At 37.1% G+C, this 18,803-nt stretch overlaps 1 long non-coding RNA gene across 1 annotated transcript; it reads right to left on the bottom strand.

Moving 5' to 3' along the window:
- Nucleotides 1-14,251: 14,251 nt before the first annotated feature.
- Nucleotides 14,252-18,373, bottom strand: LOC104590431 (uncharacterized). Its single transcript, XR_734105.3, has 2 exons — nucleotides 17,988-18,373; nucleotides 14,252-14,445 (listed from the first exon to the last, which is right to left on the bottom strand). It is a non-coding gene; the product is annotated as an uncharacterized LOC104590431 (long non-coding RNA).
- Between the last annotated feature and the right edge of the window lie 430 nt (nucleotides 18,374-18,803).

Below are 18,803 nucleotides of genomic sequence, written 5' to 3'. Positions count from 1 at the left end.
CGGACCCGAGTGATCTCCTTGATGGGTTCAAAGCACTGATGATACTCTACGGATCGTTTGAAGACCTCATGCGCAAAGCCTTTGTTGCAACCCTCCAGGGTGTGGCCTAGACATGGTACGATGCCCTTTCACTCCACTCTATCTTCACATGGGAACAATTCGAGAACCGGTTCCTAGCACAATTCACCACCAGGAACAGACATTGGAAGACCTCAACCAGCCTCATGCAAGTACAGTAGAAGGAAGGGGAAATGTTGAGGGATTACCTAGCAAGGTTCAACACAGAATCCCTCTAAGTCCAATGTCTAGATTAGTCAATAGTCGTAGCAGCCATAGTAAACGGACTATACTTGTATAGATTCAACTTCTATTTGGGAAAGAACCCATCAACAACCCTGACCATACTCATGACACACGCATAGAAATACATGAACGTCGAGAAAGCCCAGGCACTGCGTAGGCAAGAGGAGGAAGCTCGACAAAACCAAAAGTGTTGGGATAGGGACAACAAAAAGGTAGACCATGACAATAAGAGGCCAAACCACCGTGGAGACCGCAGATAAAGGACCCTACCACCGACGTATCGCCACTTCACTTCACCCAACACGTAGCAGACCAAGGTTCTGATGCAAATCCATTACCGTAGTATGTTAGATGGCCAAAAAAGATGAAATCACAAGGCAACAAGAGGATTCAGAACAAACACTGTGACTTCCACCAAGACCACAACCACGAGACTAAGAGTTTCCAAGGCCACACCCCTCCGTTCGGTGTCATCTTCATCATCTCAGGTAGGATGGGTTTAGGAGGAGAGAGTAGCTCGGCCCAGGAGGCCTACACCCCGACTATCGATAACAGGGAGGTAAAGAAGTTGAAGCATGACACCCCTATCACCTTCACTAATGACGACCTCAGAGGGGTGCAAGTACTGCACGATGACACCCTAGTGATTGTTAGACAGTGTATGCCCATAGCTCTAATTAGATTGATGTACAGATACATTTATTGTAAATGAATAAAAGTACATTATTGTTTCATGTTGATATTGGTATGTTTTTATAAAATTACCTCTTAAAGTGGACAGTTATGAGACTCGTGTTTGTTTAGAATGTTCTAAGCCGTCGGATAGACTTGGGGAGTTTATCCTACTAAGGCTGACATTGATGTGCTGCTAAAGAAGTTGTGACAGTTTGTCTCAGCTGCTAGGCTTAGACCCAAAGCACATGCAATGTGTGTTTGGTTGAAATATTGAATGCATACCATTTTCTAGTTATGCCCTTGACCTTGGAGATTGATGGAAAAAACTGGAAAATTACATATAACCCATAAACTTGATTATGGTACTACACTAGGTGTTGGATTGGGTTGTCTTTGATATGCCAATCAGTGAGATCCATTGACGGTCAAAACCTGGGTATGTTGTGGTAGTTTGATAATTCATCTAAGTGGGTGATCATAGTGATAGGAACAACCCCTTTGTTGGACAAAGTGAGTGATAGGGCTTACATACTCTCTGATGGAAACCAAAACTACCGGTAGTGGATTTCAAATGTGTTTGTTGATTTTGCAAAATATATTTATATGATATATATATATATATATATATATATATATATATATATATATATATATATATATATCTGTGTGTGTGTATTATGTTTTATGAAAAATGTTTGCAAAAGGTTCAAATTCATAGGATCCATCCGAGCAGAGAGTGTGACACTACATTTTGCAGCCATGGGACAGGTCCTTCCCTGTTGAATAGTGTTTGATCGTTATAGGCCGAGAGGTTAAGTGTAAGAGACCATTAAAGGCTGATTACCTGATGGGATTTATCTTACTTAAGTCCATTATCCTTGGGTCTTCATAGGATGGTTGAATTCAATGATCATTTAAGTGTAAATTTTGGGCCCATAGTGATGTACTCAGGGGTTCATTGCGTTTAACAGTGAATTCGGCCATGAATTTTCACAGAGGCTAGGCCGAACACATGTGGACTTATGTGAAATCATTGTGGGGTCCCATGCCATACAAATCAGGCCTACGTTGGCCATGCAACACCCTTGAGTCGTGAGCGTTATAACTAATGGGCATAAGGCCCATAATTAACAAGATTATGTAAGTTGTAAGGTGTCATGTGCTCTGGGTTGAATCTGGGTTTGAAAATGGGTATGGAGCACCCATCCTCTTAAGGGGATAAGGCTTATCTCTTAATAGAGTACAAATCCAAATTAGATTTGGATAATCTCCTAATTTGATTAGGAGAAGTGTTCCATAAAGTGAAAAAAAGAAGAAGAGGGTGAAGTATACTAGAACACCACTATCTCTTGTTCTCTCTTCTTCTCTTTTGTCTTCCAAGAAACCCTATCACGACCTTGGCTTTCAAGGACTGATAGAGATCAGTTTTCTTTTGATTTTTGCAAGAAAAATCTAGAGAAACTTCAGGCTCACCTTCCCTAGTTCGATCCAAGCAATTGGGTTGCAATTTTGCTGAAAACTATGTTGTTGAATCAACTTCACCTACACATTGTGCCATCTTCAGTGGAGGCTAGTTTTAGGACTGATTTGGACGTGAACTTGCACCTTGGGATCTATGCTTGTGGTATCCTTATCAGGTATACATTTTGCTCTTTGATTGGTTTCAAATTTGGTCTGATTCAGTGTAAGACCGATCCTTTAAAATGAAGTTTTTCAAAACATAGGAAATTGGATTCCCAGAAGGATTAGGAAATTTTTGAAATTTCAACAAGCCATCTAACATGGTCCAGCCATCCATATGATGGATCCTAACCCTTTCAACAATGGTATAAGAGCACTAGGTTCAACCCTTGGATTAAATCAAACCATATTTGAACCAAAACTCAAATCGGTAAGAACTAGTCTAGCCAATTTGAGTAGTTAGCAAAAAACTATGAGAATTTGGTTCTCAGAGTGGGCTAATGATATGAAATTTTGATAAAATACATTCTGATATGTATACAATGAAGCTTTCACCATAGAGAATTCGGTTCCACAAGGTAGTGTTATGTGACGAATTGTAGAGGAAGACCTCACGCCAATGAAGCATTCGTCATAGAGAACATGGACCTCAAGGATGAGATATGTACACAACACAGCCAACCCGTTGAACACCTCGTCCAAGTACCCCTCTTTGATTGTGATAGAGAAAACCGTCCAGATAGGATCTCTCCTAGAAGATAGTCTCTGGGACAACAATGTCCAGTTTCTAAGGACTAATGTTGTTGTATTCGCATGGTCAATAGCTAATATGCCAGGGATAGATCCCAAGGTCATAATCCATTGGCTCATCACCGACCTGCGCTTCCGACTTGTGAAGTTGAAGAATAGGAGCTTAACCTTTAAACGATGGTAGGCAATTAATAAAGAAGTGCTGAAGTTGTTAGACGCCAGCTCCATCCGAGAAGTGATGGACAGCTTTCCCCTACCGAGGATAGACTAGCTCATCGATGCAACGGCAACGCATGAGCTCTTGAATTTTATGGATGCCTTCTCTAGCTATAATCAGATCCAAATACACCCAGACGACCAGGAGATGATCGCCTTCATCATGGACCACGGTCTCTAGTGTTATAAGATGATGCCTTTGGTCTCAAGTATACCAGTAAGGTCCTCACAGATGCAGAGATGCGGTACTCAAACATAGAGAAGGTCACCCTGGCCCTTGTCACCTCGACATGGAAGCTCAAGCCCTACTTTCAAGCACACAACATCCGAGTTCTAACCGACCAACCACTAAAGCAAATACTATAGAGGTCGAAAACGTTTATCCAACTTATCAAGTGGAGCGTAGAGTTTCGTGAGTTTGACAACGATTATGCTCTTCAACCTGCCATCAAAGCCCAAGCCCTATCTGATTTCTTGGCAAAATGCACTTTCTCGGTCCAAGATCCAGCTGAAGGCCCCCCAGTTTGGACACTCCACGTCAACGGATCATCCTACTAGCAAGGGAGCGGTGCCGGTTTCATACTCCTCATATCGAATGATGTTGTTCTCAAGCAAGCACTACGGTTCGAGTTCAAAGCATCAAAAAATGAAGCATCAGAGTTCGGCTCGCATAGGATGTAAGAACAAAGCGAATCGAAGTCATCAACGACTCCCAAGTGGTAGTAAACCAAGTCACTGGATAGTTCGAAGCACAAGAACTTGTCATGGAAAGCTATCTGTAGAAGGTGCAACAGCTCACAAGCTAGTTTGAGCATTTTACCATACAACAAATACCCTGGGCTGAAAATGTCCGTGCCGACACCCTATCCAAGCTCGCAAGCTCACCATAGATGGACCTTGGGACCACAGTTCGGTTGGACACCTTAGCACATCCCAGCATCTCTGAAATAGTTATGGTTTTCCACCTAGTGCAGCAAGAACCATCATGGATGAACTCGATCATGTAGTACCTGCAAGGCGTCTCCCTTACCTAAGGTATCGAATGGATGGACCTGGGTATTGAATGAAATCCAAAAACTCACTCACAGATCAAATCAGCACTGCCTCGTCCATGGTCAGCTCTATCGCAAATTGCACACTCTCCTTTACCTAAGGTGTCTCCCTCCGACTAAAGCCGATTATGTCCTCAGGAAGATACACGAAAGCATCTGCAGAGACCACCCCAGTGCACGGACCCTGCATACAAAGCACTCTGGCAAGGGTACTTCTGGCCACAATGAAGTAGGATGCGGCCCAGCTTGTCTGGAAATGTGGTCATTGTTAGAGGCACTCCAATCCACATCACCAGCCAACATTCCCGTTCACACTAATCCCTAGCTTGTGTCCCTTCACTTAGTAGGGGATGGATATGCTTGGGGCCTTCCCTACCATGGCCGAACAAAACAAGTTCTTCCTTGTCGCCATATACTACTTCACCAAGCGGGTCGAAGCCAAGCCCCTGGCATGCATTACCACACAAAATGCTCAGAGCTTCTTGTGGAGGAACATCATCTGCTGCTCCGATATCCCTTGGGTGGTCATCACTGACAACAACTTCCAATTCATTGATAGAAACAACGTCCTTCCACCTCGGCCTTATCCAATTGGTAAGGTTATCTGACTACTTCCTTGATGCAAGCCACATCAAATCAAACAACATCAAGTTATTTAATTAAACCATTCACTTGGTCCATTCTGATCCCTATTGCAATGTACTGAAGGCATTAATTTTAGCCAAAAATATATCCTTTGTCTCATCTTCAATTATTAACTTTTGATTAAATGGGATTTAGCCTAACACCAAAAAGAATGGGATTTATCCCTTTATTGACAATGAAATGCAATTCAAATCACCTTGGTAATGAGGTTGCTCAGTCCAAATTTTAGTTGTCCATGGTCGGCCTTAGGCCATCAGTAGGGCTCTGCCCGCATGACATATTAGTTCATGTAGTCTCCTTGTAAGAGTATTCGGTACCGGATGAATGCATTGTTAGGTGAACTAACGTGTCATGTAGAGAGAATCCTTTTGATAGTGCAGGCTATAAGCATGGTTGGTCATGGTTTTCTTGGTTGATTGCCTTAATTTTTCCTTTTCTATGTCTCATAACAATGCAAATTGGGACATTATCGAATGTTGCTCTTAGCTATTTGGAGTCTTGGGAGGGATACACTGGATAGGATTCTACCTTAAACATTTTTATTGTTTTTGGATACAAAATGGCCACTATCAGACTCAACTCATGTTCTCACACTTGTTAGAACAAGATTTTACCATTTTACCAGTATAAAAGGAAATAGAAGAATGGAGAAAAGAAATATAAAAGAAAGCGATTTTCTTTACTTGGGACAACAAAAAACCCAAAAGAAAAAGGAAAGCTAAGATTGAATTGAAAAATTGAAGAGTAAATTATATCTTGACCTCTTTAATTTTCTCCTCAAAAAAGCAAGAAAAGAAAAGAAACATGGTGCAAGAGAGAGAGAGAGAGTTGATGCTTTTGTGGCCTCTAAAATCTTTAATTCTCTCTTTTTCTCCTTAATTAACTTAATATATACTTTATCCTAAAATCCTCTCTCATATAATATCAATCAACTCTTTTTAATTTTAAATTGTAACCGCCCAACCCCACTTTCCATTGTAGATTATTTTCCTCTCTTATGTGGGACGTTTTTCTTTCAACACCAAATGGCATGAGATTTAATTAGAAATGTTCAGTATACAATCATTTAGGAAAGCTTGACGCAGAAATATTTCAGATCAGGTATAGATGGACGGAAGAGTAGGTGCTTTTCTGGCCAGTGAGTGCGCCACAAGGTTACCAGATCTTTTAATGAACTGCACTGAACCATAGGAAATTTGATGTAACAAAACCCTGCAATCAGCAACGTGATGTTTATACGCTAAGGAGTATTCTTTGAGACCTCCAACAGCGAGTTTATGACAATAAGAACATCCCCCTCAAAGATAACATGGTGAAAATGGAAATCCTAGTTTCAGACTTTCCTTTAACGCTAGCACTTCAATCACCACTGGTGAGCAAACTGGAAAAAGTCATGGAACAAGCAATGATCAGTGAACCATGGTAGTCTCTGGCAAGTGGCAACCAAGCAAGCCCCTATCTTAATATTTGATGTAGTACCATTAAAATTAAATTTAACAAGATTTTTAAAACCGAACCAGTCAGGGGTCTGGTCCCTGGGTCAAACGGTCCAACTATTTGAACCATCCTTTATTCCTGGGGTCATCACTTAAATTAACCTGCCATCCATTTCCAATGGCCTCCTTCAAACCTTAATCAAATTTCTCCCCAGTAGCATCGAAGCCCACACACCCAAAGTTTTGTACCCTTTTCTAATACTCCAAAAAGAATCATTTTGCTTCCATGTATTTTGCCATAAATACTTGAACCCATAGGTTGTCCCTCTCCTTTAGGAAACGCCAAATAAGTTTCATGATCATTGTCTTGCTAATATCCGTCACATTCCTAACTAAAGCCCAAACCATCAATTTCTTTATGCCTCTTAATGGAATCCCAACTTTTCATATAAATAGATTTCACTATCCCACAAAAAATCTCTACAAAGAGAATTAATTCTTGACACATAATCTTTCGATATGAGAGAAGTAGAGAGAAAGAAGTTAGGAATTGCTTGTAGAACATTTTTAATAAGCACTGCACGTCCTGTTTGTGACATAAGCTTTGATTTCCAGCTTTGTAATTTATTTGAAATTCTATCAACAATGAGGTTTCAATTCTCTTTACAACCCTGTTGATAATAATACAAAAAAAAAAACAAATATTTTTCCATCTTGTTCATGATCTTCACACCCATGATTAAAGCAAGAATTTTCCTACATCACCTATGAACAATGGGGCTAAAACAGATACATCATTTCTGAAAACCCAACCACCCACAAAAAGTATCTAGACAGTCCTTAATTTCTTCAAGCTCAGTTGGAGAAGCCCTCCAAAGATTAGAATATTGTCTGTACAAAACAGATGATTGAGAGTGCAACCACTCGTTCCAAACTTAAAGCCTTTGATATTCCCCTCCGCAATTCTACTTGTAAGTAGGCGTGAAAGCACATCTAAGCATAAATTGAAAAGGTAAGGGGAGAAAAGGGCATTATTGCCTCAATCCCCTTTGAGGGTGAATATGGGAGCATGGCACACCATTCAACATCAATTGCATGGAAGAGCAAGCCATACACTGATGTATAATTTCACAGAATTGTGGAGAGAATCATCCTCTTAACTGTAAGCATTTAAGTACAAAGCTCCATTCCATTCAATCTTATGCCTTGGAGAGATCAATTTTGAGAAGAAAGTCTCCATATCTCATTTTTTAAACGGCATATCCGTGATCTCAAAGTGAGAGAGGTCTACAGACTACATGGGAGTGAGGCGATGGGAGATGATGGGTTTTAATCAATGAATCATCACTTCCGTAACAATTTTGTAAACGGCATTCGTGAGCCCAACGTTTGTGGAATTAGTGGAGCCGATTTTATGAGAACTGAGAAACAGATCTTGAATGAACAAAACCAGTTCATCCCGTACGGACTAGTGATCAACACTTTTGGTAGAACAAAGAAGCAACACCATCAGGCCCAGGTGCTTTCAGCTGACCAATATCAAATAATGCCCTTGTGATTTCTTCTTCTGTCGGGATTGATGATAAAATTTGGATAGGTAATATATTGTTCGAGAAGGAATAGATATCTAGGTGAGACGAAGTAAGTAAATTAGAGAAGAAGAAGGATTAATCATACCTTCAATATAATTATGGATCGAAGAACTTAGTGTTGTGATTCCCAGCTGAGAACCAATGACATTTTGAATGTTGCTTCAAATGAGATTCCTCATAAATGTTCTCAACACTACAATTGGAACCTTGGATTTCAAATGTCAAATGTTTTCAGCACTCCAAGAGGAAAGGTAAGAAATGAACTTCTTACATTTGTCCACTTGAGAGAAAAGTGGGTGTTGGACCCAACATACATTTGAGAGTTGGAATGAAAACAGTAGAGATTTTGCATGCTTCTTTAAGTTTGGACCGTTCCCACATCAATGTTCATTCTTTTCAAATTTTGGGCCGGCCCAATAGTATGGATTGATGAGATGCCCATGGCAACATAAATGTCAGAGGAATTAATTCCCATGACCGTATGTTTCTCCTGCATTGATACAAACATATAAGCTCCAAAGGAAGCCTTCATATTGTCATTGGGAATTAGGGGGATTCGTGCGATGCACAAAATTTGTTAAGTGAAAGTTAAACAATAGAAACACGTAAAAGTATACAATTGTTTTATATTTTTAACTTTTTAAATAATTAATAATTATTTATATTTTATATACTATTTTTAATAAATTTTTTATCATACAAAAATAAAAATAATTAATTTTAGTAAGAGTTGTTCATCAAACTAATGAAACCGACTAACCCAATCAATTCGACCCAAATTGGTCAGTTTTATAGTGTTTCTTATCAGCTTTGGTTCAATAATTTCTCATCCCAACCAGGTTGGATCAGTTTCACTTTGGCTAATTATACCAAAATTGAATGACCAGACCATAGATAATATGTATATATGCAACTGTAATTTTTTAAATTTAAATTTAATTAATTAAGTTTAAATCTTTTGAACCAATTGACCAATCCCAAAATCGACCCAAACAGATACAACCTAAGTGGGCCAGTTTTCACAAATGGTCATTGGTTTCGGGTGACCAACTCTCCAACTTGACTAAATCGATTTAGTTGGCCAAACAGCCTACAACCGGACCGAACCAACCCGCTATCACTTCTAGTTTCAACTAAATTAATAGTCTAATCTCTACTAAATAACAATAGTTTAATCTTCAATAATTATTGAAAATGTATAGTAAAAATACACAATTATTGAAAATATATTGATAATGAAAACACAACAAATAAAATGATTTAAAAAATATAACAAATACTAAAAATATATTAAATTAGTTAAGAAACAAATTAATCTCAAATAATAATTTAATCTCTAATAGATAATCAATAAATTATAATAAAAATACAATAAATACAATCAGTATAATAAATTAAATTTAAAAAGTTGAATAATGATAGTTGTAAAGGAGTAAACTACAAACTTGTAAAAACTAGATTCATAAACTACAAACTTGTAAAATTACAAAATCATAGAGCAAATCAGTCTTACAAGGAAGACTTGCAAAGCAAACTATTCTCGTAATAACAAATTGGCAAGCTAGAATAATCGAAGAATAAATTTGCAAATTGGATTCATGGAATCAATGTTGTAGCTTTGGCTTTGACTTCATGCGCTATCTGCATCGTCATATAGGTTTCGAGATTTGTAATTCGTTTTTCTAATTTGCAACCGGCTTAGGTCTAAGGTGGCGGTCATGGAAGAAAATTATACCAGTTTGTGAGATAACCTTGGTGGGGACCTGTCAAATCCAAGCCCATGGAGCAGGCTGAGATGGTTGGCCTGTGAGAGCTTTGTAGTCAGATTTGCATGAGAAACATCCTAAGTTGTCCCCAATCTAAACCTTGCTATCATGTATCATCAGCTTCTGGATGAATACCCAAAAAAGAAGAGTTTGGGGCTGAGAGACGAAAATCTAGAGATAAGCGTTGGATCCATTGGGGAGACTGAGGATAAAGAAAGAATTGGAAACAACAATAAAGAATGAAGAAAATCAAAACAGAATATAAGAACATATCAACCTAAAATGCAAGTGTTAGATAATGAAAAATGACCAAAAGGGTTAGAACATTACCTTGTTGAAGTAATATAACTACCGATGTTGGTACAGAGCTTCCCCAATCGGTGGAAACAAGTTTTCCCTTCTCTCAGTCGATCGACTTACATCTCCATGGAGAATTCCCAAACGAGTAATGGTAGTACGAAGCTTTCCTAAGTCGTACAATGTTGGTATGCCATCAATTTCTCGGTCAATTTATTCTTGTGCTCTCAGTCGAACAACGCTGGTACGGGTGGAACAGTGGGATAATCGATCTCTTCTTGCATTCTCCCTTCTTCTTGTACCAAACCTTTTTGGTTGAGGAAACCGCTTGGCTTGTCGAGCACAAGCAATAGTAGAATGCGAACGCGGGATTTTTTTGGCTTTTCGAAAAATTTTGCACTTACCCTCTCTCTCTCTCTCTCTCTCTCTATCGATTAATTACTGTTAGACCGGTTTAAATCCGGTTCAAGAATAAAAATTGCCATCTCTGTTCCCAAAAACCGTCGCTCAAGTTGTACTTTTGGTTGTAAGCAGCGGTTTCACGGGGAACGTCAGCTTAGTTTTCACTATAGCGGCGGTTGTTAAGACCGCCTGCTTTAAACCGCCGGCTTTGCTAATTTTTCTCCTAGTGAAGTAACGAGTTGTGCTCGTCTTCAACTACAAACGATCAGATTTAAGCTAGAGACTAATGTAAGATAATGAATTTATGGAACTGATTGATCCAACATGGATCCAGACCAAGTTAGTCAAGTTCAATCCAGTTTATAAGATGATATACTAAGCTAGGCTTTAACAAGAGATTGATATATAGTTGGCCATTTGGGCTGATATTGATATCACTTCTAAAGAATGTTCAACTGAAAATATTATAGGGGCCCATGCCTACATAGGCCCCACTTGATATCACTTTCCAAGTGTTTAAGCAATTGACCATACTTCTCAAATTCTGCTCTCATCGCATCTAACTACTCTATAATCTATTTTTCTTCACCAATCCCCTTGTTGTCTTTTGGAATGGTGATTACATTTGCATTTCCACCCTTCTTATATTATTTTAGAATCATACAAATTTAAGCTATGTAATTTCTAGCAAGTCCCCCTAATTTATTCCAATTAAGTTCTTTCAATAATCACATACATTTAAGGGTGTCAATGGACTGGGTTTGGACTGGACCCCATCCACTCCAAAATCAATTTGGACGGATTGGATGGACCAAAAAGACATAGTGGATTGGACCAATCCAGTCCAAAATATTTATTAGATTGGACTGGACCTGGTCCATCCATAATAAATTTATATTGGATTAAGCCAATATTCGGTCCATTGATATAGATAGGAATATAGGTGTCAATGGACCAGGTTTGGGTTACAATCAATCTAAATTAAAATGAATTTGAACAAATTGAACGGTCTAAACATTGAATTGGACCAATCCAAAATGGTCCAAATTATTCATTAGATTGGATTGGACCTGATCCATTTGTAATAATGGACTCACATTGGACTAGATCGGGTTGGACCAAATCCAGTCCAATCGACACCCCTACATATATTCACTTTTTTTCTCCTCAATAGCCTATGATTTCACTCCATCATGTGCATAATGATTTGAAACCATTCGCTACATGTGTACCTATCTCTACTCTCTTCACTACTAAACAAGGCATAGGTTAAAGATATTATATTCTAAAATTGAGTCTCATTAAGAATTCAAATGCTTCATTCCTTTCCATAAGCTCCTCTGTGTATCAACATCATTGTTGATTTTCGTACAATTGTGTCTCCAATAGGATTAATATTGGAGACATATAAGAAAGAGAGAGGCACGTAAATAGGGAAAACTCATACAATCATGTTATCTTGCAAGCGAGAGAAATAGAGAATTTTTTTGACTTTGAAAATATGTTAAACTTAACTTTCAATCTGAACGATTCGGTTGGAATGGAAAGAAAAGGATCCGTGCAATGGATTATGAAAATATATACAAAGAGAAGATGTGGGTGCAATGTAAAAATATATACAAAGAAAAGAAAAAGGATGTTGAAAAATGGGGTCATTGAAACTTTGGATGAGAAGCTCTGGGGCGCGTCTGAAGACATTGTCTTTAAAATATTATTTACCCCTACTCAGTTTCACTGAATTTGCTATTGGGTTACAGGCAAATTTGTTCCTATGATACAACAGAGCCTTGGGTGAGAATCTGCAACCAGCAGAGTTGAAGAGTCTTCGAAGAAACCTTCTGTGAGACTGTAGTAGACCGGACAGAGAGAGAGAGAGAAAATGAATTTCGAAAATATGTGTTTGAGAAGTATGATTCATGCTCCTTAAATAGTTTATGAATTAGTATGAAGAAAAGGTAGGTGTTGGTTTAGAGAAGGCACCTTGAACAGTCACAATTTCAAACATTGTGGTTGTTTAAAAGGTAATTAATAATTAATGACCATTAATTTTGAATTGTACCTCTTGATCACACTTGATCAAATCGTGATCATCGATCTCATCAACTGCGATCAACGGTCAGCATCGCACCAAAACAAAGATGCACGCACACGCGTGCACGCGCGTTATGCGGTATCAAACCTCCATACTCTCCTCTACTATTTCTAAAGAGTGTAAATCAACTCTTATTAAAATACTGAAAACAAAGCATATAATTTTCCAATGTGGGACAGTTCAAGACTGTATTTCGTAAGGGAAAATCTAATTTTTCCAAACAAGTGTGTAGGTGCAATTTCTCATGTAATTAACCAATCAAACACATTGGATTTAACTCTTATAAGATATCCAACAATCCCCCACATTGATTGATCAATTACATAGTTCTCCCTCAATCCAAACTATATGACACGGTTATGCATACAAAAGGTGTTTATCAAGTTAAACCTTTTGTTATTATAAATATCTCAGAGCCTTGTCAAAGTTATTGGTGGTAAAACTTTAAACCAATTACTTTCAAGACAGACCGGAGATACCTATACACACAAAGATGTCCACTCTCTGCAAGAGTGGAAAATCTTGCTCAACACTGTTATGGCCATATGCTTCTTTTTTGGTTTCATGAACAATCTAAAGATGCAAACTCGAACTCTCATGAGAAGCGGCATCATTTCTATATTCACATAGATGAAATTCCACTATGTGTTCTGTTATTTGACACATTTCAGAACTTCATTAAGAGTTTAACTCAACCTCTCATCATAACGGACATTATTGTTTATGTTATGATGGAAAATTTCTCAATGTCAATGTTAACAGTCACCTTGTTGTAACTTGTTGTTACCCTTTAAACTCAATACTGATGGTTTTTCAATTCAGGTCAGGTTACCATTACAAGTGACTAAGTAAAGGATTTTAATCACTACAAGAAAATTGACCTATAGCTACGGACAAAACCATAGTTATAAATACCAAAAACCGTAACTATAGGGGAATAGATACGGACTAGCTACGATAAAAAAACCGTAGGTACTATTGGGGTGGCTATAGGCAATAGCTACGAATGCTAGAATCCGTAGCTATAGCTAACCTATAGCTACGGTCTACGCCCGTGGCTAAAGCCTGAATTCATAACGATATGTCTTTTTAGTTAGGACTTTTAATTTGTTCGTAATTAAAAACTTGAATTTATAACTACGATTTATTCTGTAACCGTAGCTAAATGTCACTATATAGCGTGTGCCATATGCAGCTATAATATGTGGATCTATACCTACGATTTTTTGTTGACCGTAGCTAAAAATATGAACCTATACCTGCAATGATTTAGTTTGACCATAGCTAAAAATATGAACTTATAGCTACGTAATTTCACCGTAGCTAAAAATATGAAGCTATAGCTATGGTAATTTGACCATAGATAAAAATATGAACCTATAGCTATGGTAATTTGATCGTAGATGAAAAAATAAACCTGTGGCTACGGATTTAAGTTATCCGAAACTAAAAAATTAAAAGCTATAGTCACAGTTTAAGCAACTTGTAGGTAAAAACATGAATCTATAGCTACCGCTTTTATTTCATTCATAATATAAGATCGAGCTTGAACACAAAATTCCAATAAAAGATTAAATAATTAAAAATTGAATTGAATCTCAAGGTGCTTTAATACATTTATGTGTTTAAAATCTATTACAATTTTAGCAAAGTTCTTGAATACATGACACTCAATCCAAAAGAAAAACTTGACGTATAAAATTTAATCAAATTTGTCTCCATCCGCACATGTAAAGTATCTCCTTTAGCATGTTCAACCTATATGAAAATAATAGAAAATAAGTTAGATATCATATTTATGAAGATATAAAATAATGTGTGAAATCTAATTAACCATGCAATATAAATAAAAGAATACAATAACTTAGGCCCCATACAACCAAGAGATCCTTAAGGAAAGCATGTGCCGTGCATGCAAGGTGGGTCACTCTTGCATGTAGGATTAATACTCTTTAGTTTTCCTATTTCTTTCTCTTTTCCTACATATTTATTCTAGCTAGTGGAGGGTTCCCCCAGAGGATATATATTTTGGAACTTAGGCCTTTCAAGTATATCTAGAAGAACAAATATCCATTTCATTGGTAGAAGATAAGAATAGGCGTCAATGGACCAGGTTTGGGTTGGAACCAATCTAAATTAAAACCAATTTGAACAGATTGGGTGGTTCAAAATTCTGAGCAACAACTGATTAAGGATGACAAAAATCCGAGAGGAAAAGTTAGAAGCAAGATGCCCACTAAGGAAGAGGAAGAACTTAGGATCAGAATTGTCCATGAAACACCTTTATGAACAATTAGCTCTATGATACAAAACCAATCAGACATAGATACAAAAACATCAATCAAGTTTAACAAATTCGTAGTTAATAACATAATATGAAATGTGTCATGTAGTTGTTTCCAAAATCAATCACTTGAAGATCTCAAGAATCTAGTCTAGAACAACATCAATCATATGAAACCAGACCTTACTATCAAATCTTTTACATGTCTCATTTACAAGATTTTTTTTTTCGACAAAGTTCCCATTACAAGTTATGTTCCTTTAACTTTTAATTGATCTCTGTATCCCATGTTGTTAGGCATCTCTTATGAAGAGACTAGAATAAACTATCCCCAAATAACTTCTCCCCAACACAAGATAGACCTCATCACCCCTCCCCTGAATCATATGTCCATTCTTGAAGCCAGGAGTCTCAAGCTCCAATAGCCTTCTTTTATTCATCATTAACCAATTCAACCCCCCAATCCCCCCAACCCCCACAAAAGAAAAATGAAAACTTATTATAAATCACTGAAATGCTTGTTTTCTTTTTATGTCACTTCAATCCAATAAAGAAACATTAGTACTTATATTCTTAGCATCATCATAGCCATGACCCATGACTTCACCATGTTATTCTAAATTAACCACCTATTGGTAGGGGTGGCAACAAGCCAAGCTTTTCACGAGCTGCTCAAGCCTACTAGAGCCACCCACTCCAATACAGTGGCTCGATTATTAAATGAGCCGAGCTCGAGCCTACTAGAGCTCGACTCGTGAGGCTCGCGAGCCGGCTCAAATATATATATTTGATATTTCATATATATAATATATATAATAAAAATATTATAATTATTAATTATTATAATTCTTAATTTTAAAATATAAAATATTTTTTTATATATATAATTTTTATTTTTATAAAATATTTTTTCTCAAAATCGAGCTCGAGCTTATGCATTTTTTACTCGAGCCGAGCTCGAGATCAAGGTTCTGACTCGAACCAAGCTCGAGCCTGGTACTATTCGGCTCGGCTCGGCTCGGCTCGAATCCATCCCTACCTATTAGTGAAGGAGTTATGTTCCCAGGTGCACAATTGTCAAATTTTAGATTCGTAACTCCCTGTTGTGCATGCTAGCCAAGAGGACCTAGTTGGTGCACACTCCTATATTCTTTTCTATCATGCATTTCCTTTATGAGGCTCTCATGGTCAGGACCAACATTGGTTAATGGCTCTTTTTCTTCATCCTTTCATGTACAATACTCTTTTTTCTATATTTAATACAATATATCAGTTCACCCCAAATATATGAAGGAAGAAAAGAAAAGGGTGAGATTTAAACCGATCATCAGATTTGTTTTTTATTAGACAATTTGCTTCTAAACTCAGAATAACCCTCTAATAAGGGGGGTATGTATAGGAGGGTGCAATACAGTTAAAGAAGTATGACTAGACAGAATAACCCTCTAATGAAAATATGGCTAAATATTACAACTCTATAAGAAAAAATAAACTCCTAAGCATATAGTTTTAAAATATTAGAAATTTCTTTTCCCCTGGTTTGAAGAAGGTATAAATTAGTATGACTGAAACAAGTATAGATCAGAACCCATGTATAATGAGGCTTTGTAAAAAAAAAAAAAAAAGTAGACTGTAAATCAAGTAATAGATTGTACTAAAAAACATGGATGCATAGAGAACTTCTCTGACTTTTTTTTTTGTAGTAACAACTATAATCTAAGTGACTTGAAAGCTCTCTGCTGAAATATGCTCAGAATTTCATCAAACATATCTTAATTTCAAGACATATCGGTCAAGTCCAATCATAAATATATTTTCTCTTCAGAAAGACAATATGTAGGGGTGATCATTTCTAATCGGGCCTGGTCCAACCCACAAATTTCCAATCTTGGGCCTGGGTTTTGTGTTCAGACCTGGATTGAGACTAGCCCAGCCCCACCCAAGAACCCAATTAATTGGGATCAATCTATAATTTGACCTTTCCATCAATCAGCAAAAGGTGTGGGGGCACTCACAAATGGGAAACTAGGAGAACATTGGAAAATATCTAAACTAGAAATATCAAGACAACTCAATCCACAATTACTAGTGGTTGAAATCATCTGAACAGAATTGAATTTTAGGAACTATATATGCAATTTCTTCAGCAATGCAATGGAAAATGAGGCTAGAAATGAACCATGAACATTAGTCAAGTGTGAACAATAATGTTCACACTAATTTAAGATAAAGATGCAATGAGGGACGTTTAGAAAATTAATCCATATACTAATTTACTCTTCAAAAATTCAAGTGTAAGTATCTTTTAGGATTTCTGCACATGTATCTAATAAATTTAATCATTGGACATTAGTCAGCTTTCCGTACATGTATCTAATAAATGTAATTACTGGACATAAATCAGCAATTCAAAGTGCCATAAGCTTTGTTGGTCCTTTGGTTCTCAAGAAGAGACAAGTTCCTTTCCTAATTCCACTATGTCCCTAGTCCTCCTACCTCCTGACGCATATGACCAATAATTCTAAAAGATCCATACTAATGTAGATCAGCCATCTATTTATAACCAATGGTCATGATTGTATCAAAAAACATCTCTTTGGTATTTTTCCAAACACTTACCTTGCATCTTCAATATCTGTTATTGGAAGATAACCCAATAAGTGAAGAACCAACAAATCATTTTGTATTTAACCTGAACTTGAATCATCTGCATGAACTCCTCTTCCCAATTCAAATTCCCGATTCTATATAACTCTTCAAATTAAATGTATGTATTGTTACTTCAGATATGGATTTCCAAGTTTCAATTAATGTATCAATTACTTTATCAACAACAAGGGATTGAATTCTTGATTCAGGAGTTTTTGTACCAAGAAAATTTCCGTTCCAAGTTGTCCATAAGTAATAAAGCTAAATACAAAGCTTATTTGAATCATTCAAGTGAATTGGCAATGATGGCTAGAGACTAAGTTGCAGTATTTTAGAGAGAGAGAGAGAGAGAGAGAAGGATTCTTACCTTGAGAGTTGAGACTGCTGTCAATCGGTCTTTAGTTGGGCTCTATTCTTCAATTTTGGAACGCAAAGTTTCTTGGCTACAGCACCTTAGCATAATCAATCACTTTAACTAGTAGATCAGTGGAACTACTGGAAAAGTCAACAAGGGTTCCTTGTTTAAAGGTACAGAAAGTAGAATAAAAGAAAAGTCGAAGAGGTTTCGGGAGGGGATGAGGAAAAGAAAAACATGATGGGCATGAATAGAGGGTTTCTGGGGTGAAGTAAGAAAATTTAAAATCTACCTTGGGCGGGGATAGGCATAAACAAAAAACCTGTGCACAAGCCCATTTGTAGGCTTCGCTGAGTTTGAGTTTTCGAGTCAAGAACCCCTAGTAGCCTAGTAGGGATGATGATGAGCTAGGTTTTAACAAGGTAGTAATGATGTTTATGGCTTCCCAGGCCCAACATGGGTGCGGGTCGGGCATTCGGGCTTAGTTGTATTAGAAAGCCTTAATTAATTAGCAAAATGTTTATAATTAATACAAAATATTATTATTTAATTATTTCTTATTAAAAAATAATTAAAATAATATGTAACATTTAATTAATTAGAAGTTATTATTGGGGTTAATTTACCCCTACTAATGGTTTTCAGATCAGGCAACCCTAGTAGAGATGATCATCATGAGCCAAGTTTTTACAAAGTATCAATGATGTTTATGGCTGCCCAAGCCCAACTAGGGTGTTGGTCAGGCATTCATGATTAGTTGTGTATATAAAGAAGCCCTTATTAATAAAATAATTAATTAATTAAAGGGTATTAAAAAGTCTATGTCAG

The sequence above is a fragment of the Nelumbo nucifera genome, chromosome 6 (assembly GCF_055504915.1).
Source record: "Nelumbo nucifera cultivar China Antique chromosome 6, China Antique-T2T, whole genome shotgun sequence".
Taxonomy (NCBI): Eukaryota; Viridiplantae; Streptophyta; class Magnoliopsida; order Proteales; family Nelumbonaceae; genus Nelumbo; species Nelumbo nucifera.
Note: the sequence above shows the minus strand (reverse complement) of the source record. Positions and strands in the feature narration are given on the sequence as shown.